This window comes from Alexandromys fortis, unplaced genomic scaffold (assembly GCF_014885135.2).
Source record: "Alexandromys fortis isolate MF-2015 unplaced genomic scaffold, M_Fortis_MF-2015_v1.1 scaffold_16, whole genome shotgun sequence".
NCBI classification, from domain to species: Eukaryota; Metazoa; Chordata; class Mammalia; order Rodentia; family Cricetidae; genus Alexandromys; species Alexandromys fortis.
Window position 1 is genome coordinate 4,608,023 of NW_026067893.1, and position 27,674 is coordinate 4,635,696.

Consider the following 27,674-nt stretch of genomic DNA (forward strand, 5'->3'; position numbering starts at 1 on the left):
AAATGAAGAGGATGCAAATTATTAACTAGGCATCAAATACTGTTTAATGTTTTGCAAACCAACTATCTTGATTAAACAAATGGTAACTTGGGGGGTTGGGCAGAGTCAAGGGGTGCCTTGTCTTCTGTTTAAAAAAAAAAAGAGTTTCCAAAGATAGCGGTCAGAATAAAGAGCCCAAGGCTTGTGGGTGCATGTAGGGGTTGTTGAGTTTCAGTTCTGTGGCTGGCGTCAGCCACAGGACAGAGGGCTCCAGATCAGGCAAGAACCTGTGCCACCTCTGAGAATACTGGTAGAGTTCTGATCTTTAAATCTCAACCAGAGCTAAGGCGTGGATGGGCCCCTAATAACATCACACTGTAAATTCATGAAAGATAATTAAAGCATGCCGAACTGCTGTTGACAAACACTGATTCTGGGCTGTTTGAACTGCTGCCCGTAGTTGCTTGTTGGCTTCAAAAGTTTTCCTTTTTTTTTTCTTCCCAAAACCTCATTACATAAGGTTTTTACTTTTTAATTATTTCCCCCTTTAGTTGGAGACGTCTTTGATCAGCGGGAGGAAAAGCAACCATGGTGCTCATTTTGGGGACAGCTGTTTCCAGCATTGTCTAGTTAGCAGCGCAGGTTGCAGGTAGGGCTACGGAAAGCAGCAGTTACCGGACGAGGGTGGGTGCTTGTGGACTCAATTGATCTCATCAATAGACGTGATTCCCCAGCTCCTGTCTGTCCACAGTAATCTATGCGTAGGCTCCAGGAATCCTCCAGCCCGATTCTGCAATGCGGACTTGAAATTGAGCCAAGTGATCCACGGGTTGGTGCTCCACCTCTCTCCTCTGCCATCCCACAGGGCGCATGCACTCAGTGCTCAGCCAGGGGCTGCTCCAGTGGCCGCACCTACCTCCGAAAGTCAATTGCTCACCATGGTGAACTCGAACTCCACAGACCCAGTCCAGGAGAAGCCTGACGGTGAAGCCCACTCAGCAGATGGGTTTTGTTCAGTCAACTAACTTTTCACAAGACCATTTTGAGGTACCCGGCTTACTATCTCAGCAATATATGCTCCCTCTCTGCCCCCTTAGATCGATATTCATGAGGCTGGGCATTCTGGTAGATTACCGGTGAGCTCCCAACGTAGGTGGACACCCAGCAGATTTATGTGGGGGGAAACGGAGAAGTGAACAATCACTTTATTGAAGCAGTACTTGGGTGTTTCATATCAAGATGTCTTAGTAGAGGCAGCTCCCTGTGAAATCCAAACGGTGTAAAAAATCAGCGGCATTTATGACCTGTTCGGTACAGCACTGCCTGCTCACGAACACATTAATAGTCCTTAAATACAGTCATCTATTGTGAACTGGGCACTGGTGATTCAGGAACAAAGAAGAGGCCGTCAGCTTCAGTCTTTGTGTGTACATGAGCATGCGTGAGTGTGTGTGTGTGTGTGTGTGTGTGTGTGTAAGTCAGAAGCAAACATCTGATGTTCTCTAAAATTCTTCATCTTCTTTTCTGAGAGAGTCTCTCATTGAGCCCCAGACCCACCATTTCAGGCAGACTGGCAGGTCAGCAAGTGTGTGAGATCCTTCTGTCTCCATCTCTCCATGCTGAGCTTACAGGTGCATGACCCATGCCTGACTTTGCATGTGGGTGCTGAGGATCCAATTTCAGGCACCCCCACAAAGTCCTGGCCAGGACAGGTCCTTTCTGGTATGCCTGGGGCTCTTGCTAACAGAAGCCCCATGTTGTGGCTGAGTGGATATGACTCACGCTTGCTCACTGTCTTCAAAGCCAGGTCTTCTTCCTCCTAAGCCTTTGGTGGGGAGACAGCAGCCTGGACTCACAATAGACCTAGGATCCAGACCCGCGGCCAGGCTGACCACATAACGCTGAGCCAATCGTCTACTTTCTCAGAGTTTCACTTTTCCCACGTGTAAAATGGAAACCCAGTTCCCTCTTCATGGTGTTACTGGGAAGTGTGCAGGAGAAGGGAGGGCCAAGGGGAGTGTTCTTAGTGGAGGAACTGGCAGAGTAGAACGCTACAGAACATGCTGGCTGTGACATCAAGACTTTCCGGGGGGCAGCCACCTTTCTGGGGAAGGCCCCCATTCTTAACTGGCCTCTCTAGGAGGAAGGTAAACTATGTTCCAGGGCAACTGTGCCAACAATCAACCGGGTGACAGCCTTCACAGCACTGCCATAGGAGAGCAAGATACACAGACAACTCGCAGTGCCCTGGACAAGACGGGAAGGACCCTGGACTGGTGTAACATGGCGTTCCCAGACGGCATGTACCTTTATTTCTCAGGATCAAGGCAGATATCTCTGTAGGGTGAAAGACCAAATCTTGCTTAGTCACTGGTCCTGCAAGCTTTTGCTAAGCACCTTCTCTAGGGTTGGGCAGTGATCTAGGGAATAAGGAAGACAAACCCAGTTCTAGGCTCTGAGTGGCCATCTTACAAAGACTTCACTTGGTGGCTGGTCTGCAGGTAAGTGCCATCCCCAGCAAGAACTCAGGTGTGGGGCACAGCTCTTTCTCATTGTTCTCACAGCTTCCTTGTTCCCTCCATTGACCTCTAGGGGCACTCCCCTGGAAAGGGCAGGGATGCTAGCTTTTCTCCACTCAAGGATCCTAGCCAGCTGGTATTTCAGAGTTGCTGTACTCTGTTCTCTGGCCTGAAAGATGCTGGGGTGTACCCAGAGCATGAGAAGACATCAGTATTTATTGGTGAGCTTTGTTTCCCAGGGACATTTATAAGCACATGGATGTCTTTCTAACTCCCATGCAAGGTGCTTTGGCCCATTTTTCAGGTAAGCAATGTCCAGAGAGGCTAAGCAATTTGGTTAAGGTATCATAAGTGGAGGCCAGGCCAGGCAGGATTCCTGCCTTCTGGTTTCCCAGCAAATGTTTTTCCTTTGCCACAGTAGACTCCTGGGTGTTGGGGTGTTTTCCCCATAAGAGTTTATTGGCAAAGGTTGCCTGTTTCCTACTCAGCACCCACCTTTTCCTCTTACTATTACTTGTTGGGGTGTCCAGTCCCCAGAGTTTATTGAAAAAAAAAAAAAAGACATCTTTCTGGCTATCGCATGGCTGTAGTCTTAGATAGGTCTGGAAGACAAGGATGCTGAAATTTGGGTGCAAGAAGTTTGTTAGGGTGATGCTTTCAGGATTCACTGGGGAGGAGCTGACTTGCAATGCAGTCACAACCGAGGCATAACCTCCAGAAAGTTCTGGAGCTATATACCCCTCAGACCTGTCCTCCTGTGAACTCAGGGGTCAGAGCTCTGCACTTGGATGCTCCTCCACCAATTATGAGCTAACACATAAAAGGATTGTGACCATAGGTCACTCTGTAGTGGTACTCCTCAATGAGGAACTCAGCTAAGTCCTGGATGCCAAGCCCCTGGTGACTGAAGGACCAGGTGTCTCACTATTGAGTAGGAATCTGGTGACATCTCTCCAACTAACAGCTGTACATACATCCATTCTGTATCCCTTAGGACAGGTGCCTGGGTATGGAAGTGTGAATGGCTTTGTGGGGTTTAAATGAACTCTAGTCTCTGGATGGCCTAATCAGAGATGGTCGAAGGCACAGGCAGAGTCATGGGCAGACGGCAGATGGTCAGTGGGTTAATCAATACCTGAGAAAGCTCGAGTGCTGCTGTGGGGATGCTTGCCCAGTAGTGTTCTAACTGTGGCTGAGCTTCTGATGGCAAAGGAGACATCTGATCATGATTTATTTACATGTCATGATTTACACCATGCGAAAGTCAATGTCACTGGAGAAGAGTGGCTCCCATTCCCATGAACAATTCCTGACTAATTTTGATGTTTAAGAAAACTCGGGATCTAAGGAGCACAGATATGATGGATGCCCAGGATAGGAAAGCCCACAGATGCTGAAAACCCTGAAATCCTGGTGGGACTTCAGCATGGCCAGAGGAGAGTGGTCTGCCTGGGGGCTGGACCGCGAGTCTGGATAGACCCAAGACAGCTATTCTCTTCTTCCCAGAGACAAGTTTTGAATTCCCAGCACACAGTAGGTGCTTAAACAGTGCCAACCAGAGGAAGGAGTGACTGCATCTTCTAAGTTCATCCTTGTCAGTAGTAACAGCATGGTCATGGCTTCAAAGTTGCAAACATGGAAATTACTGAAAATCCCTTTTTTCATCCCCACAAACTAAGTCACAGGCATGTTTATACCCCCAGAAATCTTCTCAAGTCCCCACAGCCCCTTCCTCCCTGTTAACACACACTTGTACAACTGGACACCACCTGGACAGCCCTCACATTCTACAGCGGTCCTGCTTGATCCGGCCTCTGCCAACTCCACCAGCCTTGCTTTGTGCCTCGCCATTTGATGTGCTGTTCTCCCTAAGACTATTCTCCGTGTTTCATCACTGTCTTCCCACTTAGGACTTGCTATGAAGCTACCACTGATGAATATCTGCGGGATGGGTGCGTAGGTGAGGGGTGGGAGATAAAGAGATGGATCAGGGAACAGAGAAATTGTTGGATGATGGGTGATGGGTAAACAGAAGATGTATAGACAGGTGGATGGACAGAGGGATAAGGTGATGGGTGGACAGAAGGATGATGGATGATTGAGTAGATGGGTGTAAAGATGACAGAGGGGTAAATGGCTGGATAAGTGGGGTGATGGGTGAATGGATGGGGCTTATGGCTGGCTGGATAAGTGAATGAATAATAGGTGGCTAGGTAAATACATGAATAGACATGATATGGATGGATGCATAGATGAAGGGATGGATATAGGTGAATGCATGCACACATGGACATATGGATGAAGGAACAGTGGACAGCCATGTTTGATGAGAAGACAGAAGCTACTCTTGTGGCCAAAGTTCATGACCAAGTTATGAGCTCCAAACTGTGAGGTTTGCCATGGGAGCTGTGACTTGAAATCATCAATAGTTCTAACTTCTGTGCACTGTGAGCTTTGGGGAGATGTGGGAGCCCTGGCAGAGCCCAGCCCGAGCTGCAGCGCATACCATAGCTCCCCTCCCCAGAAACTGATTTGCCCATTTGTACTTGTGTCTCTTCTTTAATCTTTCAGTGGGACTTCAATATTTCTGCAGCATCTGAGATCTCCTCTGTTGAGGTGGTTGTCTAAGGCAGGGAGTGAGTTTTCCCCTGATTGCTCCCATCCCATCAATCAGTTCTGTGGAAACACAGCCTGCCTCCCTGGATCTGCAGGCAAAGAGCCATCACCTGGGCTGTGTGACGCTTTTTGTTCTTCGTGCATCTTTGATTTATTAAACATTTTTTAGTAAAATTCTGCATACGGTTAGCATGTGGAGAGCCCCCTCCTTCCCATAAAATAGAAAACCTGAAAGAGGGAGGGGTCTAGAGATTTGGGTGTCTAGACTTCCCAGATTTCTGAATGTAACACACCAATGTTTTCAATGCCTCTTCACTTTGAAGAGAGACCTCTGGGTCCCTCTCTAAAATGAATTTCTAGACGTCTCCTGGCATTGCTGTCTTCCTAAGTACATTTGTATGCTGGTTTTGTGCTGTGCTAGCAACAGCCTGTGCTGGCACCAGACAGACCAATAGAACAGCCATCAGTGTGCTGTGTTATGTTGGATAGGTTGTTTAATCTCCCTGAGTTAAACAAGTTTTTTGCCTAAATGTGCAAGATGAAATTCGTGAAACTGCCTGAAACACAACAGATATTTAATGTTTATTAATTTGCCTGCCTGTCTTTTCTTACTTTAAATTGGCCCTTTCCTTTGTGGGGCTGGGGATTGGACCTGAGACCTCACCTACTCTAGACCTGCCACTGAGTTGTGTCCCCAGTACTCTTCTTAAGTGTCTCACTAAGTTTCTCAGGCTGACCTTGAACTCACTTTGTAGATTTGGCTTTGAACTCACGATCCTTCTGCCTCAACTTCTCAAGTCCTGAGATTTGACGTGCACCATGTTTGTGTTATCTCTAATCCCTCATGGAAACGATACACACTGTTCTCAAAGTGAACAACTTTATAAAAACGAATCAGGCAAGGATGAGACAGTAACAGATACTCAGACAGGTGCCACCCAACTGTGTAACACCTGTCACTGTATGTACATTCTTCTACCCCGTTAAGAAGCCACTGTGCAGTGGGTACCGTTGCATTCTAAGGCAACCAGAGACCATCTCTGTGGGAAAAGCTAACAAACAGAGTCATGAAAGTGGGACTTGCCAAAGTGCCTGGCAGCTAGAGGAGGAAGGAATGTGGGATGAATGGCGGGGACACATGGTTATCATCCATGATGACAGGACACAAATCCTCACCCCCAGTCTGCATTCCAATCACGGAACTCTACGTAAATAACACCAATTGTTTTCTAGGCAATTATCCTCACTGCCGTGTGTGTGTGTGTGTGTGTGTGTGTGTGTGTGTGTGTGTGTGTGTGTGGTACAGGCTTTGAATGGAGATGAGAAACCTCACTCACAGCCCTTGTTTTAAGTTTCAGCTTCCTTCTGTGACCTGGGGGGTTACTAGGATGCTCCTTAGAATTGCAACTGCATGGGTTAGAATGGTTGGATTTCAAAGTGCTTGGGCTTAACTGAGAGTATGAAAGTGGCTTCCCTCCAGTGTCTACAGCAGCATCTTCCAGTCTTACCATCTCGGGTTCATTACCAAGCAAGTCAGGGAATCAAGTGGGATCCAATGTTACTGTCTTAGGTCACACCAAGAACTCAGTCGGTTAGCATAAAGTTGTTCAAAAGACACTACAAACAAGTCAGCAATACTGAAATAGACAAACAAGAAGAGTGATGAACAGACACCTTTGCCCCAGTCTGTGTGAAATGAAGGGTGTGGGAAGAAGGCTGGCTGCCATTGGCTTCAGTGTGGAAATTCAGGTCTGCACAACCCTTGGGCAGCTCACCACTGGCTGAGCTGTGTTTGTGAGGTCACCATTTCCCTATGTGGACTGTGAGAATGCCTGGAGACTCAGCCTGAGGAGTGATGGGAACCCTCTCTTGGGTGGCTTACTGTCTCTGTGCATGCTGCAGAATGCTTTGTGGGTAAGCATCTCACCATGTAGCAAGAACAAGTGGCAGAGCTAGGTAAGCCGCTCACCATGTAGTAAGAAGGAGTGGCAGAGGTAGGTAAGCCAGTCGCCATGTAGTAAGAAGGAGTGGCAGAGAGTAGCTCCCACAACCTTTTGTCAAGAGAGTCCCCTATGGTTTCTAGAAGAGCCTAGCAGTTCCCGAATCTTGGTTGGCTCATGTCGGTCTAGAGCCTCTAAAGCAGCGATTCTCAACCTTCCTAATTCTTCAGCCCTTTAATACAGTTCCTCATGCTGTGGGCCCCAACCATAAAATTATTTTTTATTGCTACTTCATAACTGTAATGTTGCTACTGTTATGAATCACAGTGTAAATATCCGATATGCAGGATATCTAATATGTGACCCCTGTGAAAGGGTCATACTACCCCAAAGGGCTTGAGACCCACAGGTTAAGAACCACTGCCCTAATGGGTTTGGAGCTGGGCTTGGCAGCTGGTATAGACCCCAAGGCTTAAGCTATCACTACCCTGTGTGGAAAAGAATCCCCGAATTGGTCAAGACAGGACAGTATGACTCTAAAGGAAACTTGGTCCTTGGAGTGGGGTTAATTTTCTTGAACCATTTCTGTGGAGCGTGACTTCCCTGAGCCTCAGGAACCCTCACTATAAACTGCAGTTCACTGGACTCATCTAGACAGTGCTGTGATTCGGGGCTGGCATGGTTCAGCAGTGCTGTGCCCTGTCAAAGCACACAGTCCATTCTTTCCTTGTTCCTGCTGACCTGCTAGTTTCCCGGCCTGCTGCATATTGATCACGGGGTCCTCTGTGCCCTGCAGCTCTTCTGCCACTGACCGTGTCATCCCTGCTTGACAACTGGCCTGGCAGTGGGCAGCTTTGTCCTTTGAGTGGCTCTGTCTCTGGAGTTGACACTGCCCTCTGACCTGCTGACTGAGCAGGAGTTGCTTGCCCTCAGGCGCAGAGGTGTGACGAGAACATGAAGGAGCGAGCCACCGGCTTGTGCACCTGTCAAGTAGCTTCCGCCTCAATCTTCTCCACCTGGTTTCAGCTCCAGGCCTGCAGCTGAGGCAACATCTGTGCCTGGAACGGCACAGCCGCCTACAGGTTTTCAGCCTCACTCCCCGGCTTTTGTCGTGACAGATGAGCCAGATCCTGCAAGGCCTGTGTGACCATTGCTTAAAGCTCACAATGTTGCCACATTGCCTGCAGGACAAAGTTCGGATGGATTACTGTGGCAGGAGAGGCCCTGCTAATCTTTTCCCGGTAGCTTGTATTCTCTCTTCCATCTTTCCAGACCAGCTACTCATGACCATGTCCACTCCAGCACACTCCCTAAGCACATGTCCTAACTGATGTCTTCATTCTTTAGACTCAGGGCTCACTGCTACTGAAGGCCTTCTCACTTTCTGGGCTTTCTCCTCTGGCAGCTTCATGGCTTCTCTCTGACTCCACCTTCTTTCTCCCAGCATTCAATTTAGTTTTTCCCACTATCTCTACTCTGCCCTATCACAGGCCAGGGAAGGTTCTTTATTGATTAACCAATAAAAGCAACACAAAGACAGAACTACACCACACAGAAGGATCACTTTGACATTTTGTCCATCTGTGTGTGGCCTTAGGGCCCCAGTGTGAAATTCTGGGAACACTTTGGGTGTGACACTTATCAGCTAATACTCAGTGTCATCTGCTGAAGGTATAACACAGATGCACCACTTTATGGACGCATGAGAAAACTCAGATCTCAGAGGGGGGTGGAGTGGGAGACAGGTGGATGGGATGGGGGAGGAAAGGAGAAAGAGAAATACCAAGGTGGGTTTAGAAATGGAATAACAGTTGATCAAGACCCATTCTGTAGGCTGCCGTTTTGTGTTGTTGACCATGTCCTTTGCTTTACAGAAGCTTTTCAGTTTCAGGAGGTCCCATTTATTAATTGTTTCTCTCAGTGTCTGTGCTACTAGGATTATATTTAGGAAGGGTCTCCTGTGCCAATGCGTTCAAATGTACTTCCCACTTTCTCTTCTATGAAGTTCAGTGTGGTTAGCTTTATGTTGAGGTCTTTGATCCATTTGGACTTTGAGTTCTTTGCATGGTGATAGATATCAATCTATTTTTATTCTTCTACATGTTGATATCCAGTTATGCCAGCAGCATTTATTAAATAAGCTTTCTTTTTTCCATTTGATTTTTTTTTTGCTTCATTGTCAAAAATCAGGGGTTTGTAGGTGTGTGGATTAATATCTGGGTGTTCGATTTGGTTCCATTGCTCCTCCTGTCTGTTTTTATGCCAAAACCAGGCTGTTTTAAGTACTGTAGCTCTGTAGTAGAGTTTGAAGTCAGGGATTGTGATGCCCTCAGAAGTTCCATTACTGTTTCAGCTATCCTAGGTTTTTTGCTTTTCCATATGAAGTTGAGTATTGTTCTTTCGAGGTCTGTGAAGCATTTTGCTGGGAATTTCATTGAATCCATAGGTAAGATTGCCATTTTTACTATGTTAATTCTACCTACCCAAGAGCATGGGAGATCTTTCCATTTTCTGGTGTCTTCTTCAATTTCTTTCTTCAAAGATTTAAAGTTCTTGTAAAACAAGTCTTCCACTTGTTTGGATAGAGTTGCTCTGAGATATTTTGTGCTATTTGTGGCTATTGTGAAGGGTGTTGTTTCTCTGATTTCTTTCTCAGTCCATTTATTATCTGTGTAAAGGAGGGCTACTGGGTTTTTTGAGTTAATCTTGCATTCTGCTACAATAGAGGGCTGATCTCCAAAATATACAAAGAACTCAAGAAATTGATCATCAAAAGAACAAATAATCCACTAAAAAAAATGGAGTACACACCTAAACAGAGAACTTTCAACAGAGGAATCTAAAAGGGCTAAAAGGAAATGTTTGACATCCTTAGCTATCAGAGAAATGCAAATCAAAACAACTCTGAGATTCCATCTTATACCTGTAAGAATGCCAAGATCAAAAACACTGATGGTAACTTATGTTGGAGAGGATGTGGGGTAAAGGGAACACTCATGCATTGCTGGTGGGAGTGCAAATTGGTACAGCCCCTTTGGATATCAGTATGGTGATTTCTCAGAAAATTAGGAAATAACCTTCCTCAAGACCCAGCATTACCACTTTTGGGTATATATCCAAAGGATGCTCAATCGTATCACAAGGACATGTGCTCAACTATATTCATAGCAGCATTGTTTGTCATAGCCAGAAACTGGAAACAGCCTAAATGTCCCTCGACTGAAGAATGGATAAGGAAAATGTGGGCACATTTGCACAATGGAGTACTACACAGCAGAAAAAAATAATTACGTCTAGAAAACATCATATTGAGTGAGGTAACCCAGACCCAGAAAGACAAATATCACATGTACTCACTCATTAGTGGCTTTTAGACATAAAGCAAAGAAAACCAGCCTACAATTCACAATCCCAGAAAACCTAGACAACAATGAGGACCCTAAGAGAAACATACATGAATCTAATCTCTGTGGGAAGTAAAAAAAGACAAGATCTCCTGAGTAAATTGGGAGCATAAGGACCATGAGAGAGGGTTGAAAGGGAGGGGAGCAGAGAAAAATGTAGAGCTCAATAAAAAAGTAGAAATGGATTAACAGAGACGCAGGTCCCCAGATTCAGTCTGAGTCTACTCAGAAGCCAATTTTTACAGTTCTGTCGACGGGAAAGTCGGCAGAGGCCAATATGTAAAGGACACATCAGTAAATGGGCCTGTGGAAGCCAATTCTCTCTTACCAGGTTCTTCTTTGTAGCTCTGATATCTTTCAAACTGAGCTCAGACTGGAGGTTCCCCTGTGTTGGTACATACCACCGTGATTCTTGTAGAGCTTCCTCTGCTTGACCCTCCTTCTGGATTCCATTCAGATCATTGCAAGTAGCCTACTCTGAGGCCTGCTGTGCACAGGCAGGAACACTGGAGCGAAGGTGCTCAGGGCTGGGATCATGGAGCCTGTTTGCTAGTTCTTTTATACTGTGATATTTGACATTAATATGAGATTTGGGGGATAAGCAAGAAAGAAAAGATTATAGTTCAACAATAATGCATTTGTGTGCCAGGTTGATAAGGGGTCAATTGTCCTGGTTAATATATATATATATATCAACTTGTCACAGGTGAGAGTCATTTTGGAAGAGGGAATCTCGATTGAGAAAGCACTCCTACCAAACTAGCCAGTGGGAAATCCTGTGGTCCCTCTTCTTGACTTAGGATTGATGTAGGTGGGTTCGTCCAGAGCCCGTGGCGCCACCTCTGGGGGTGTGGCCCTGGATGGAAGAAGAGATCAGGCTGAGCGAGCGATAGTAAACATGCCAGCAATCGGCACCCTCTGCAGGCTCTCCTTCAGTGCTTGCGTCCGGTTCCTGTCCCAGCTACCCTGGATGGTGGACTGCAAACTGTAGCATCAAACAAACCCTCTCCTTCCTACGTTGCTTTTAGTCATGGTGTCTACGCACAGCAATAGAAACCTAACTCAGACACTCATGCAGTGATCTGGGTTAGGTTCAACCCTTTGAGGCTGATGAGGTGATTTGGATTAGGGAGCCTGTGTGAAGGCCTAGGGTGGGGTGTGAACACCTGCTCAGTCAGGATCCCTGCCCTGGACTGCTAGGAAGAATATCAACCACCACCAGCTAGCATCCTTAAAAGAGGAACTTAGTAATAGCTTCATATGACATGCTGGGGGCTCTTTCATAAACCGGACATTCTTTGCCCATCCCTTGACATGAGCACCTAACAAATCATAACAGATAACATTAACAAATCGTAACACAGCACACATTCCTGGTTTGTCCTATAAAAAGAAATCGTAGATTTCTTGAAGCTACATTCATTTTATAGTTGGTTGCCCTTGGGACTTTGTGGACACACCAGTGACCCAATGACCTCCAGAGCCAGGTCTCCTTTCAGGTGGCATCTTCTGGTCCCTTCTCCAGGACCTCTGGAGCTGACTCTCTGCTCTTGTTCTTCGCAGAGGTGACTTTGAAAAGTTTACAGTGCAGATTGTTCCAATCCTAAACAGGGATGCCCTAAAATGGAGAATTGTCAAAAGCTTCCAAGTTGGTTTTTTTTGTCGTTTTTTTTTTTGATATCCTTAATGCATAAGTGATTGATTGATTGATTGATTGATAAGTCAATCAAGTGATCAGAGCCCCATTCACACCAAGCAGGCTTAACAGGGCTGGTTCACTCTGGCTTGCAAGAACCAACTGCATTTCCGGCCTGCAGACCAGCAGCTTGAAGTCAGCCAGGTGGGAATGTTTATAACTCAGAGATTGCTAGAAGCTGTACGGGCCAGTTTCAAGGTCACCAGCGTGGCGCTGCATCTGCTGAAATGAGAACCAGAGAGGTCAATTGCATCTCGGTGTCACGCACACAAGGGTTGAGATGTGTTAGGAAGGCTTGGATTGGACGGCAGGTAGGTGCTGAGGAGGCAGATGGGGAGATGGAGTCACACTTGGTCACACAGACAAATACATTGCTAGGACAATGGATTCCAAATGTGTCCACCCATCCCTCAGAACTGTGAATCCAGAACATCCTGTGGAAAAAGGACCTTGGTAGACGCGTTTAACTTTGCAAACCTTGTGACTTTAGATTACTTGGTGCGCCCGGGATTTTGTTTGCTGTTGTTGTTTCTTAAAGCCACGAGTCCTTAACAGACGGCAGAAAAGCTTTCCTGGCTGGGTCAGAAAGATGAGAGAGGAGACATGGAGATGTGATAGGCAAGCCTTTGAAGTCGGACAGAGGGGACCATGGGACAGAGGGGCCTTGCCACACAGAGAAGTGGTCCTCGGCTGATAGCTGGAAAGAAAGGACAGACCGGTGAGGAGAGCAGCCCCTGCCTACACCTTGATTTTAACCCACAGAGACCCTGGATCATGGTAGCTTGCTTGCCCCAGCATGCATACAGTCCTGAGTTCGATTCCCAGCACGGCATAAACCTGGTATTATTGGTAATTCCTGCCTATATTCCCGGAATATCAGACATTCAAGGTCATCCTCAGTTGCATAGGCCAGTGTAAGATATATGAGACCCGCTCTTAAAAAGGGGTAGTGGTAGGCAAGAGGGATCAGAGCGGGAGGCAATTCCAGGCCTCTGATGTCATATGACAGGACAAAAAAAAAAATGACAGCTGTAAGTGAATGACACTGGGGTTGTAAATGCAGGCACCATAGAGCCTGACAAATCTCTGAGAACGCATAGGAAGGGGGAGGAGAGAGTCAGCAGAGGGAGGGAGGGAAACAGAGAGAGGGGGAGACAGCAGCGCGTGATCTTGGCATTGAACTTCGGGCATGAGAAAGACAAGGGATCAGTGAAGGTCTTTGGTCCATCTAGAAAGTCCCACCCACATCAGGACTCTTCTGGAATATGGGCTCCTGGTGACCAAAGAGTTTGACCTTTGAATACAAAGCCACCAGGAGCCCAGAATCCATCAGATGTCAGAGTGTGTGACAGTTCCATTCTTGTGTGTTCTGCTTCCTCTCTGGGTTGTAGGGCCCCTGTCTACTCTCTTTTTGCAGTAAGGCAAAGCCCCAAGTCCAGCAGTCTTAAAGGAGGAAATGGCTGGCCTGGCTGCTGCAGTCTGTGGGATTATGGGGTAGCCCACGCCCTCCTTCAGAGAGGGAAAGAAAAACGGTTTCATTGGCTTGCTGGCCAGCTCAGCAAACCCCCAGCTGCCTCTCAGCCCTTGTTGATGAGAAGCCAGGCGAGGTGATGGGGTTTAGACTTGCACCCCATTCCTTGTTGGCTCCCTTCTCACTTCTGCCTACTTGGACTTTTCAGTGGCAGGGGTGGGGGACAGTTATTTGAATTTCCTGCCAGAAACTCATCTGTGCGGACAGAATTCAATATTTTCCTTCCCCAAAGCTACTATCTACCTATCTATCTGGGGTAATTGATTCCTACTTTTCCTATAACGCTAGATTGAGCTTGCTGAGGAAGCAATTCTAAGTGGCAAATTGCACAGACAGAAATAATCAAAGCTAGAGTGGCCGCTCGCCGAGATTTTCCTCAGCAGGAATTGCCCTCCCAAAGGGTAGACTGCTATTCTCGACAGAGGGAGTATGGTCACCACTGCATGATGCCGTGAGACCAGAATCGCAGACTCTGTTCCAAGTGAGGCCAGCTGGTCAGCCATTCAGGGTCCCCTGCTTAAGGCACGTGTGGCCTTGGATGATATGTTCCCAGCGTCATGAATGTGTCAGTTACTCTTCTTCACGCTGTAGCAAAGAACCCGAAGGAAAAGTGAAGGGATGCTTTCATTGTTGTTGGTTTGGCACAGTCCGCTGTGCTGGGGAAACAATGATGGCAAGGTTTTGACGCCACCAGTGACCGTGTGCACGGGAAGCCGCTGCTCACACCCACAGTACATCTCACCACCTCACTTAAACCGCTGTTCTGGAAACCTCCTCACAAACACACCCAAAGGTGTGTTCCACACTGGCTCTCAAGCTTAGTCAAGCTGCCAGTGAAGACTGGCCATCACACCAAGAACTTGGGGATTCATTCATCGGCTTACAGGCTATAGCCTAGATAGTTTAACAATGGCTGTCTACCAATGCAAAGTTCAAGAGGCTGGATGTCTCAGCTGGTCTTCAGTATACACTGGAATCCTGAAGAAGTAGGCTGTAAGGCCAGTGGAGGGATGGACTTGCCAGAGAGAGAGAGAGAGAGAGAGGACAAGCAGGCCAAGAGCAAGGACTTCCTTCCTCCACGTCCTCTACATAGGCCACCAGAAGATGTGGCCCCGGTTAGACGCCGGTCTTCCCACTTCAAATGATTTAATTAAGAAAAATACCTCACCATTGTAGCCAACCATTGGATTTTAGTTCATTCCAAATGTAGTCAAGTTGACAGCCAAGAATAGCATCACGCTGTCGGGCAACCTGGATGTCAGGATCTCTGCCTCTTTAGAATGTGACCCCCTTGGTATTGCTGAAAAAGACACTGTCTCCCTTCCCTGTCTCCCAGGTGTCTTGAAGGTCACTGATTTGGGTGGTGGCTCAGCTGAAGAATACAATGTCAGCTTCCACTAACCCAGCTATTGCAGCTGGGTGCGCCATTGTCCCAGCGGCCTAGGCTGCTTTTCAGGGACTCCAGAGTCTTCTGCTTTTCTGAGGTAAGGCCTCACTGGGTGGCCTGGGCTGGCTTTGAACTCACTAGCCCCCTGCCTCAGCCTCCAAAGTGCTGGATTACAGGTGTGGGTTGTTAGGCCTGGCACTGAAGGATGGTTTTCTTCTGATAACATCGGCTCTTCCCTCGGGTCTGTAAACACAGGATAAGTGGCCAGACTGGCTGAGACGGTGCTCCAGCTTGGCCTTCATGTTCTGCCTCTGTTTTGCTTATCGACCTCTCCATCACCAAGAAATCTGCCCTGGACTATAACACAGGGCTAACTGGGTCTGGAATGGCAGGTTGCAGCCACCATGACCAGAAACACCTTAAAGGAGCAAAACAAAGCAGTTCTCCCAGGAGATGGCTGCCGGTCCCGGAGAAGACAGGAACACCCCTCCCTTTATTAGCATGTGTCTTTCCCTTGTTGTTCTCACCCTGTGTCTGTGATTCTTCATCCTGCTGGAGTCCAGGAGCTGATCTGCAGGTATGATTCTCTTTGGTCCATCCTGTGGCCACTGAATAAGGCCATTGCCATTCCTAACACTTGTCCATGGACGTTATTTTCCAGGAGGTGAGTTCCCTGTGAGTCTCAGTTTCCTTCCCCTTCAGGGTCTTTGTGAGGTTAGATGCCGGCTCTGCTGATCCTCCCTGTTGTGTTTATGAGTGCGCAGCCCAGACTGTGTCTACCCTAGGGTGATAGTATTCACACAAGGCACAAGGCACACTGCTTGTGTCCTCAGCCCGTCTGTCTCCTGCATTACTTTGTGCAGTGGGAACTGTATTTCTTGTGTCCAGACTTCTGAGTGGGCTTGGCCAACTCATGGGCGCTAGAGAGAGATTAGAGAATGGCCGGAAGTGTGTGCTAGGGAGTCCCTCCTCTTCCTTCGCTTCCTGTAGCCACTCTGGATATGTCTGGGTCTCTCTGCCTTCCCAGTGCCTGTTCAGAATCCAGTGGCATCTGCCTGGCTAAAGCTGGGACCCTTGCTCAGAGTCCAGTGGCGGCTGACCGGCTGTGGCAGGGACACAGTCGGTTCCACATACTAACTAGTCACTTAACATCTCCCTGTGTTTCATCATCTCAATAGCCCTGAGATGTTCTGATCATTAGCCCACTTTGCAGATGAAAACATTGAGTCTCAGAGTAGTGACTTGTCTGCTACCATCTGCTGCCAGTCAGTGGAACAGCCAGAAAGAGACCCCAGGTCGCCTGTGTCTAAGGCCATGGCCATTGTCCTAAGCCAGAGTGGAGCAACTGTGCCGACCTGGCTCAAGTCTCACTTCTATTAGCCAACTGTGACCCCAACCACCAGGCCCACCCTAGCTCCCAACACTGCAGCCCCAAGAAGCGCGAATCAGCCCCCCAAATCCATGGCAGTTACTTGTGACAGACACCCGGCTTATGCCGCAGCAAGCTGCCGTGGCTTTGATGGGAGACCAGATCCCATGCAGGCACTTCCAGGATGTGGCTTGCTTTGAACAGATCACTTGGCATAAAGGAGAAGAGAAAGTGAAGGGGTGGAGGAGGCAGAAAAGGGAGAGGGCGAAGGGAGAGGAAGCCCCCGATTTCACAGAGTCCAACCCCACAAGACAGTCTCTGATGACCAGGCAAAGGCTTTGAAAAATGGAGGGCAGTGCACAAACCCACTCTCTGAAAGTGGGGGTGGATCCTGGCAGATATCACATGGGGAACCCTGCTGTGGAGCCAGGGGGACCTCGAATGAGTTCAGGTGATGAAAAATATATAAAAGTTAATAGAGAGCTGTCACACTGTCTTCTAACTCCCAGTGGGAATCCTCGGGGCAGAACGCACCGGGCTGCTGCGTCTTCGTGCCCAGCCACACTCCACGCATCTTGAGAGGTCGTTCAAAGTTGAGGAACATTCTCTCAGCTTGGGATGAAAGAGTCTTCGTCTTAAGTGTGCCATGCAGGCATCTTGGTTTGAATGGCTCTCTTGCTATTCCTTTCCTTCTATCAGATCCCCAAATGCCTGCTGGCGACAGGGGATAAAACCTGTAGTAAGAATCACAAAGTGGGGTGTGCGCCTCTGGTTAGAAAAGAGGGGTCCTGTGAATGCCCCAGGAAGATTGCCCTTCAGGACCCACATCTGGGTCGAGTTGCTTCCGTGTTGAAATCATTTGCTTCCTTCTTCCTGGTGCTGAGCAAGTCAGAAAGCACTGGTGAGCCAAGCAGGCCCTGTGTATTCCCATCCCTGGTCTTTGCTCAGTTTACCCTGGACCACTGTCCCCTCTGACTGCCCAGTTCCATGTGAGCTGCATTCCTCCCCCGTTTCCTAAGCACATCCGTCTCTATTGTCACAGCTGCAGGCTCTCAGCACGTTCATCTCCCTTTCCTTAGATGTCCCTTCAGCCTGCTGATTGCAAACCTGACTCTTCCACACTGTCTGGTCTCAGGGCTGGCATGCTGGGTTCCATCCTTCTCCAGAGAAGACGTCTATTTTTTTTTCTAGTTTTCTGAGAGACTATCTTTCTGTCTCTTTGAGAGAGCCCACAACACAGAGTTATTCATTATCTATCTCTTTCAGTGGCCTCTCATGCCCAGTCCCAGGATTCAAAGAATCATGCGTTTATGTCTTCTGTGTCCTGGTGTCCGGGCATGGTGCAGGGGCTCTAGATGTATTGGTGGAACCCATGGCTCACCGGTGCAGGGAAGGAAAGTGGAGAAACAGAGCCGGGAGATGTTGCAAGATGTCTGGAGAGAACCACATTCCTGGGAGGCAGAGAATGCAGTCGGCAACTGGGAGATAGGTGGAGGAGGGACCAAGCACGGCGTTCCAACTGTCTACGGATGCCCTACCCTCTACTGGAAAATGCAGTGCATATAAATGTGTGGGTGTGTAGGCTGGAGTCTGTCTTTTCACTTGAGTCTGTGTCTGCAACTGGTGACATCAGCTCCAGGTGCATTTGCCCCACCTGGTCATATTTCCTCACCTGTCCTGCGATCACACAGATGGAAATATTGCTAAACTATGACAGAAGAGCCTAGGGACAGCCTGTCACTCAGAACAGATCCTGCCGTTAGTGACCTGTACCCCGTGATTGTAGTTTTGAACAATACTTACGTATCCATTGTTTAGAGATCGTGGCCAACAAAGCGACTCAGAGCTGATGTCATTTATCTGTGTGAATGAAGGGGAGGGGGAGAGCAACAACCAAGGACTTCTGTGTGGCAAGTCTACTTCTGCCAAGGTCAGAGGTCAACAGATAAGTGCCTGGTAGATAGGTGAGAAGTGGACTATTTGAGCCCAGGAGTTGATCACCAACACTTAAACCGGAAACAATTAAATGGCAAGGGAGCTGCCTCTGGGGCTTGAGGGGGGGTTGTTTCAACTGTAAGCCAGACAGCACTATACATTTTTAGAAAGTCATGCATTCCTATAACTTTGATATAAATTATTATTATTATTATTATTTGGTTTTTCGAGACATGGTTTCTCTGTAGCTTTGGAGCCTGTCCTGGAACTAGCTCTTATAGACCAGGCTGGCCTCTAACACATAGAGATCCACCTGCCTCTGCCTCCTGAGTGCTGGGATTAAACACATGTGCCACCATCGCCAGGCAACCTATTTTTAATTTACTATGTCGTCCTGGCTGACCTAGAACTTGCTACATAGAACGAACTGGCCTGTAACTAGCAGAAATCTGCCTGCCTCTGTCTCCTGAGTTCTGGAGTTAAAGGTGTGTGCCACCATGCCTGACTTCAGATATTTAATTGTATGGCTCTGTGATTTAGATACAATTAACAACTTTGTCGTATTTCCCTAGGTATAAATTCTTTCTGAAATGAGATCTGTGACAGGACATCAGAGAGGCCAGCTGAGGTTGAGGCAGGGGCCGGATGCCTTAGCAATCTGGAACAATCTGGGACCTGTTTCTCTGTTGGTCCCCCAGGCTCCCAGGCTGGCTGTGTCACTCGGTGCCTGTTTGACATTGTCCTCCAGTCCCGCACCAGCCCAAGCTCTGGGTCTCTGTGATGGTTAATTTTCATTACCAACTTGACTGCACTGGACCACGGGCGTGTCTGTGAAGGCATTTCCAGAAGGCAAGAAGATGTCCTGAATGTGGGAAGCAGCCTCTCAGGGGTTGGGGGTCCCAGGCTGAGTGGGAGAAGCAAGCTGAGCACCAGCGTTCACCCCAGCTTCCTGGCTGTGACGGAATATAAGCAGCTTCCTCAGGCTCCTGCAGCCGTGGGGGAACCATAGCCACTAACACCTCCAAATGAGTGCTGTCCTCTCAGAACCCTTGAGGTCCCTCCAGTTGGTGTCCAGCTGGTGTATTTCCTGCCCTGTTTTGGCTTCTCCGATGCCAGTATGATTGAGGAAGTTCATTGGTTAATAAAGAAACTGCCTTGGCCCATTTGATAGGCCCTTAGGTGGGTGGAGTAGACAGAATAGAATGCTGGGAAGAAGGGAAGTGAGCTCAGATGCCATGCTCTCCTCTCCAGGCCAGATGCGATGAAGCTCCGACCCTGGATGGACGTAGGCTAGAATCTTCCTGGTAAGCTCACCTCATGGTGCTACACACATTAATAGAAATGGGCCAAGCAATGTTTATATGAATACAGTTTGTGTGTCGTTATTTTGGGTCACAAGCTAGCCAGGTGGCTGGGAGTTGGGTGGCAGGAACGCAGCCCCACAGCTCCTACTACACCAGTCCCTGTTCTTCCAGCCTAGACCCCCTCCTCTGAGAAGGCCAAGGTCCTGGGAATGGAAATGGGGGACTTCCTCTGGTGAGTGCTGAGGTCCTCTGAGGAGGTCCTACTGCTTTTCCAAGGCTGGGCCCTGCCTCTCGGCCTTTGTGTTTCCTGATGCCATGACTTCTCATGGTGCACCAGGCAGGCAATGGTCTGAGGAGGACGGGTGTCACATGCCTTTACAGACGTGTAACCCACACTCCTTTCCTTCCTCTTCCGGTCCCTCTCCCACTCACCCTCTACTTGCCTTGCATAGGCTGGTCTCCGTGACCTTGGCTGAAGGGAAAAGGACGTGGCCTGCTCTTCTGCAAACCGCTCAATGTCAGGTTTTGCCAAGGGGGCTTTCTCTTATCTCCCTCTCTGCGTCCTCAGAATGATATTCAGCTGGTTTCAATGTGGGGATTAATCTAACCCAAGTGAACCACCTACCCCTCTGCATGGAGAATCCTCTCAGGTCTGTTGTTTATCTGTCTTCCTCCTACCCCACCCTAATCTTTGGAGCTTAAAGGGCTTAAAATGCTTCTTAGGCCTGGAATCATTCTTATAAGGCAACTATTGATGAGCTAAACAGGAACGATTTCAAAAGTTAGTGTGAGAACTTTGCTCTCCAATTCCACTGACACGCAGCGGACAGGAGAGGAAACTTGTCCTCTCCTTGTCCCCTTTCCTAACATCCGCGGATGCTTTCTTCCCAGGGAGAAGAGGGCCACTGTGATCCTTACATGTGCCAGCCCATCCCTCTACCTACTCATCCGATCAAACTGTGACATCCAACAAGACTGATCACAGCAGCTTAGCCCAAGGGTTGGGTGCTAACTCAGCCTAGGGGATGTGTCCTCCCCACTGTCCTCCCCACCGTCCTCCCCACCATCCTCCCTATTTGTGGCACAACCTCTGATCAGAAGCAGGTCCTCCTCACTGCTCAGGAGCTACTTTTGCTGATGTTGTTTCTTTTCCTGCTTACAACCCGAGTAGGGAAGTTTCTAGCTGAGAAAACAGGGCTCTGAGAGGGAAGAGCCTGCCCAAGAGCTGTCAGTCAAGAGGCACAGCACCAGGTCTCAAGGTTCTGACTTGACCGCCTTCCTGTGGCCCATCATAGTTGGGCTATTTCAGCGGGGGAGAAGACCATTGTGGGCAGTGATGGAGGGCAACCATGGGCAGAGTGTGAGCTTGCTGACGTACCAGGAGGATCTGTGGTCATTCCCAAATGGAACCTATGGCAGCCTCATGTACTAGGAGACAGAAGGACCCTTGGACAGGGTGTCTCTGCTGAGACGAACTTGCATGAGCAATTTACACGAGTGCGTGAGGAACGAGAGTCACGCTAGCCATGTTAGAGTCGATGCTGCACACGGGAACAGGTGACCGCCACCTCTTCTTGCGGGAAGTGTAGGCTCACGACTCAGCCACCCTATGCTTTCTTTCATGCTGTGTCTTTGCCAGGCTAGAACTGACTGAGGAAAGGGACCCTGCAGCCTCCGTGGGGGGGGGGCAGTTTTAGAGGGAAGCTGAAGACACAAGTTCCAAGGGGACAAAGTGAGGCTGCAGGCAGCAGCTTTCCAAACACTCACTTGCTGGGGAAGCCGGAAGCCTCCTTTCCAGTGTCTGCCCAGTCTCACTTCTTCATAAGGCCAGGCTTGGCATGAAGCAGACAGGAGAGGTGCAGAAATCAGGGCAGAGACCTGACTCCCCACTCATGAGGATTTTCCCCAGTTTAGGGGGCAGCACAGCCCCAGGCTGTCTATCCTCTAAATCATCTACTCAGGGACCACAGAATACACAGTGGTGTCCTGAGAAAATAATAATGGGCATGTCCTCCACCCCAGAATCCCTACAGGGAGACTTTCCGTCCCCTAGACAGGGATTAGGGCTGATAAATCAAACATCAGGATTCAGGATACACACATTGCACTGGGGGCTACACACCACACACACATACACACATCACACACACCACACACACACACACACCACCACACACAGACACACATACACACCACACACACACATGCACTCTACACACACACATACACACATACCACGCACACCAGACACACATACACACCACACACACATACACACCCATACACACATGCACACACATACACACCACACACACATACACACACACCACACACACGCATAACACACATACACACATACCACACAAACATAACACACCACACACACCACACACACACATACACACATGCACACTCATATGGCTTGTCAGGGTAAAGAAGATCCACCAGCCTCTGCTTAGGCACCGACAGGTGTCAATGGCAGGAAGGGGCCTGCAATAGGTCCTTAGGCTAGAGAAGGGAAGGTTCACACTGGGAGTATTTATCCTGGGACTTGTTGTCTGAGAGATGAGATTGCTACTTTTAGGAACCGCCATCACCTTCTTGAGTTTTGTCAAATCTTGGGTCTTTCCCAGCTCCCCAAGGCACTTTCTGAGAGCTCTTCACCCAGCAGGACTGCTCTGCGCTTTTGGGGTTTCTTAGCATTGTCCCCAACTTCTCCCACTTTGAACCTCCAGCAGCTTGCTTATGGGTGACCATGAAGAAGTCAGGACACTACTGAATGTTCTAGATGAGGAGCTAGGTCAATCGTCCGCAGCTCAGAATCCCCAGAAAGACAAAGACTGAGTCATCCTTGTGTTTGACTACGGATGCCCCAGTGGGTTCTTGCTTCCTGCCGGCCATGAATTCTCCACCTGGCCTCAGCTGGTCCCGACCCTCCCTGCCCTGCGCCAGCCAGCCTAGTCTCCCTACTCTGCACACACACACTCACTCGCTAGGTTTTCCCAGCCCTAGGTTTGCAACGTCCCTCGTGCTTCTTCAACCCCCAGAATCCACACCGCTCATTTCCTCTCATGTTCAGGTGTGTTGTTGAGCTTCAGGTTGAATCCATCCACCCTGGAGGGAGCAGAGAGAATCATCTCCCTGGTGGTGTCTTCTGGGGTTAAGTTATATAATGAGTGACCACTGGCCTGGCAGAGCCACTCTGTGGAGCTGCCTGTAAGTCGTGCAGGAGGCTTGAAGACACAGCCTCTCTGAGCATTCGCCTATGCCCGGGGTGGGCTTTTTGGTGACGCAGTTGCTCATGCCATTTGTCACTGCTCACCCCTGCTCCTGTCACCAGATAAACTCATTGGTTAGATGGGAAAGCCAAATTGAGAATGATAAGGAGGAGGGTGGAGTCTGTGGAGTCACCAGGAGACACAGAAGGAGCAAGACATGCTGGAGGACAGGTAAAACCATGAGCCATGTGTCAATACATAGATGAATAGAAACGGGTTAACTTAAGTTATGAGAGCTAGTTAATAGGCCTGAGCTCAGTCGAGCATTTATAATTGATATTAAATCTCTTGTAGTTATTTGGGAGTTAAATGTCTCCATGGTAGGGTCTAAGAGGCATCGGGAGGTGGGTCATGAATCCTTGTATTGTTTTTCCTGTTGTGTGAGGTGAGAATGAAACAGTAACAAGAGTTAATTTAGACAGGGCACACATGGAGGAGAGGTGACACCAGTCCGTCTCATGAGACTAAGGACTTGGCTTTGAACTGCTTAGTTCCAACTTCGGTGACAAAGTCATGGGCTGGCTTCTCCCGCCTCCCCCTCAAGCTGCACACTTAGAGTGAGGCTATGACCACAGAAAGCCAGCCAGGGTACACACAGGGTGAGGTGACCACCACAGGAAGCCATCCCGTGTACACGGGATGCCCGTGTACATCCCAGGGCAGGGAATGCTTCTTTGATCAGTTTGAGTGATATGAGGCCAGGCTGGTCCTTGGGAGACTTAGGATTGCACTGGGAGCAGGAAAAGTCAGAAAGATTTGAGCAGGGTGGGAACACTAACGGCAAAGGGATTCTAGAAGACCGGGGGTTAGGAGGAGCTGAGTTCCAGGCAGCGCTGATCCCAGAGAGATGAAAGCAGGCAGGAACATTGGGCTCCTGATCTTCATTTACACTGCTCTTGACGCTCAAAACTCTTGTCCGTCCTCCATGGTATTTGATTCTCACAACACAGTAGGGCAGACATTCTTTCTCAGTGACCAGGAAAGGGAGGCCTGGGGAATACAGATGGACATAAAGGATGGTGAGGTGAGACAGGACCCGATTCTAAGCCAGGTCCTCTGACTCTAAATTCACTCTGATTTTTCAAAGACCAGGAATGTGATGAAAAACACGTTTGATACCATTGTAGTAACAGCCACCATTTGTTGCGGGCTCCGATGTGCCAGGCGCTATGCTAAGAGCCTTGAAGTCATCCGTGTGTTTCACTGTCACCATGTCCCTGCGAGGAAGGTCCTCTAATCCTCCACTGTGTGCAGGTGGGGGAGCCGAAGCCCAGAGAGATTAAGACACTTGCCCACGGGGTAGAGCCGTGATTGGAACCGAGATGAATCTGGCTTCAAATCTGTGTGTGTGACCTTTGTAATATTTTGCCTGCTCCTCAAAGAGGATGACTCCGGGGGTCCGTGTCCCCACGACCTGAGGCTGTTTGAAAAGACGAGAAGAAAAGGAAAGCGGCTCTCCACACCTTCAGCTTAACTGAGCTGCAGCCAGCATGCAGCTTCCTTGGGATGGATGGGTAAGGAAGAAAACTGACGGAGCACTGGGTACACGGTCCACAGGCAGCCCGCTCAGAGGAGGACTTGACAGGGTGCCAGCAGCCACCTACTGTCCCCCAATGCCTAGGTAGAGTCACTGTGCCAATATCTTCCTTGTGGAGGCTGTATTGAAGGCAGCTGTGGTGGCTTGCATTTGAAACACCTCCACAGCCTTGTGTTCAGGAAATTCAGTCCCCAGGTGCTGGGACTGTTTTGAAGGTCATGGGGCTTTTTAAGAGATGGGGCCTGGCTGGTAGAAAGAAGCATTCGGGGCGGGCCCCTGGTCCTGGCCTGTGTTTTCTACTTCTAGAACAGCCACCATGTGAGCGGGTGCTCCAGCTAGTGGCCCCACTACTAAGGACACAGCGCTCCTTCCTGCCTCCCTGCCAGGACAGGCTGAAAGCCCTCTGAAGCTCGGAGTCACAAACAATCTTTCCCTCCTTGCTCTAGTCAACTGTTGGCTCATAAGGACCCAAACCTAAGTGAGAAGGTACCGTGGGGGTCTCTGATTTCCAAGCAGTGATTTGAGGATGGGTACATTTCCACTGGGTACCCAGAGGGACCTGTTCCCCAAGTGTCCTTGGAGAGTCTGTCTTCTAGTGAAATGGAAGAACCAACCCATGAATGAGCACGCTCACAGTTCTTCCGTCATATCCTATGGGCTAGACTCAGGCTCAGGAGAGCCTCTGGGGTCATGTAACCTACTTTGGAAGGTCCCCGTGTCTACTTTTGCCTACACCCATCAGTCGCTCTGTGGACCAGGTGGAGGGTAAGGAGTGGGTGAGCCTGCTACCCTTGCAGTTGCTCCACCAGCTAGGAGGAGGGCGAATGCCATAATGGATGTGTTCATATCTCCCACTAGAAGGTCCAGAAAAGAAGATCTGTGGCTTCATGTAGGTAAGCTACGGAATGGAAGAATTTATCTCTGCCTTCTGTGTATTCAGAAGAAAGAGAGGTTCTCACCCAAGTAAACTGTTACCATAATCTTTGAAGGCCAGCTATCCCTGTCCAAATCTTTCCCTACAACCCACTGCCTGGAAGACCCTGGGTCTCTGGGCCACAGCAATCGTGTGAAGAATGTGGTGACTCTTAGTAGATTTTGATGAGGGAGAAGTGAGTGCTAGGCCCAGCACGGTTTTGATACAATGATTCCTCAGTAAACGTTAGTGCTGTCGTTAGAAGGAACCGGAACCCTCCCTCAGCCAACTACCCCTCAGCTGCAGGCTGAATACTTGAGGACAGGTGACAGAGCCTCCAGGGGACAGAGTCTCCAGAGGACAGGGGACAGAGCCTCTAGGGGACAGGGACAGAGCCTCCAGAGGACAGGGACAGGGCCTCCAGGGGACAGGGGACAGAGTCTCCAGAGGACAGGTGTCAGAGCCTCCAGGGGACAGGTGACAGGGCCTCCAGGGGACAGGTGGCTGGAGAGATGTGCTCTCCCGTGCAGTCCCCAGATCTTTTCACAAGCTGTTTTCTGGGTGATGAGGGCTTAGATGAAAGGGACTAACCCTGATGGCTTACAGCATCGTGTTTCTCTGTGTCCCTGGCAGGTGTAAGGAGCCATGTCAGCTTTGAAAAGGCAGATTGGGTGTTTCAAATTGGTCCCTAATACAGGCAGGTGATTGGATAAAAAGACGATTCTAATCCATTCAATTGTGTGTCGAGTCCTGCACTAAGCCTGCATATGCATCATCTCTTTTGATTGCCACCCTAGCCCTGTGAACTAGACACTCTATTATCTCGGCTCTGTGGATGAGGGAACCACGGTTCAGAAAGGCTAAGTATCTTGTCCAGGGTCACCCAGCTAGGAAGTGCTGGAGCCGAGGTTCTAATCCAAGTCTGTTTGACCTTCGAGTCGGAGGGACCTTGTTACCCATTCGGAAATGGAGTCTTGGAATAAAGCAGTTGTCGCTTTGACCCTGCTTCTGATTACTCGGGTATTTCAGTTAAATGTATATGTTCTTTCTTAGCAACAGGGACATTAGGGGTCCTGTGCATAAGACTCTTCAAACCCCAGCACCAAAAAAGTTCTTTTTCCTCTTCGTTCTAGGCGAGGATGTGAAAAGGACACTTGACCCAGATACGGAGTGTCTCTTCCAATCAGCAGATCGCAGAGAATGCCTCTTAATTAAGCCGTGACCTTCACCCAGTTCAGCTGCTTCCTGTCTCTGGCTTTCTTTTCCCGCTCACACGGCTCTGAGTGAAAACCTGGACCTGGGAAGCATTAACTGTCTCCTGTCTCTCCTCGCCATTGCTCCCGTGCAGGCTCCAGTCCCCCTGCCAGCTGCCCACCGGAAGTCACTGCTGGATGTCCCAAAGCCCGCCAAGGCCAGGTGCCGGGAAGGAGGCACCTCCTCTCTTTTCTCCCAACCCGTTTTCTGGTGGGGCGCCACTGCCCCACAGCAGGTGGAATACAGGGTGGACAAAGAAGCCGCCTGAGTGGGCACCTTTCCTTTCGCTCCGAGGAACCAGGAGGCAGTAGGTCCCCCAAGGCTTCCTCCCTCACCCACAGCCTAAGCTCCAGCCGAGCTCAGTGCCCTGTCCAGTTCACCTGGCGCTGGCTGCCAGCGAGGGTGCCTCCCAGGAGTGTTACCACACCCCTACCTGCCCAACACCGCGTGAGGTTGCCTGCTGCCTCTGACGTCGAGGAAGCCTGCTGTCAAGGGCTCCATAACCCAGCCCATCTTTAATTCACTTCCTCTTCCTCTTAGATCTGTCTTTTCACTCGCACTTCATCTTACTCCGCTGCCTCTGGCTAAAATGCCTTCCCCTTCCTCGGCAAGCTTTAATCTACCCAGGTGCCATGACCTGGAAAGATAGCTTCCATTGTCTGACATTTTCCCAGCCTGCTCAGTTGTTGTAACTGCCTAGAGCCCTCTAGGATGCACTCTCTGGAATAGACACACGATCTACCCTAAAGAAGGGTGATTGACGATGCATGCCATGGTGTAGGAGGAAGCTATTGATTAGTGATGTCTGCCATGGTTGTAGGAGGGAGGCATTATTGATGAATGATGCCTGCCATGGATAAAAGAAGGGGAGACTACTGATTCGTGATGCCTGCCATGGATAGAGGAAGGAGAGTGGAAGTGGACTTTGGCTAGAGCCAATGGATATCTGCCTCTCCCATATGGTATCGCGATGGTTTGTCTTGCTCATCACGGACTACCATATCAATAAACA

General features: G+C 49.1%; 1 long non-coding RNA gene across 2 annotated transcripts; it reads left to right on the forward strand.

The window, feature by feature from the left end:
* Nucleotides 1-27,674, forward strand: LOC126506308 (uncharacterized). Of its 2 annotated transcripts, XR_007593167.1 has the most exons (7): nt 1-628; nt 845-1,026; nt 19,628-19,680; nt 19,852-19,912; nt 20,133-20,330; nt 20,572-24,472; nt 26,542-27,674. It is a non-coding gene; the product is annotated as an uncharacterized lncRNA (long non-coding RNA). The 2 variants fall into 2 exon arrangements; XR_007593168.1 differs by lacking the exons at nt 1-628; nt 845-1,026 and adding an exon at nt 1,234-2,480 and having other exon boundaries at nt 20,133-24,472.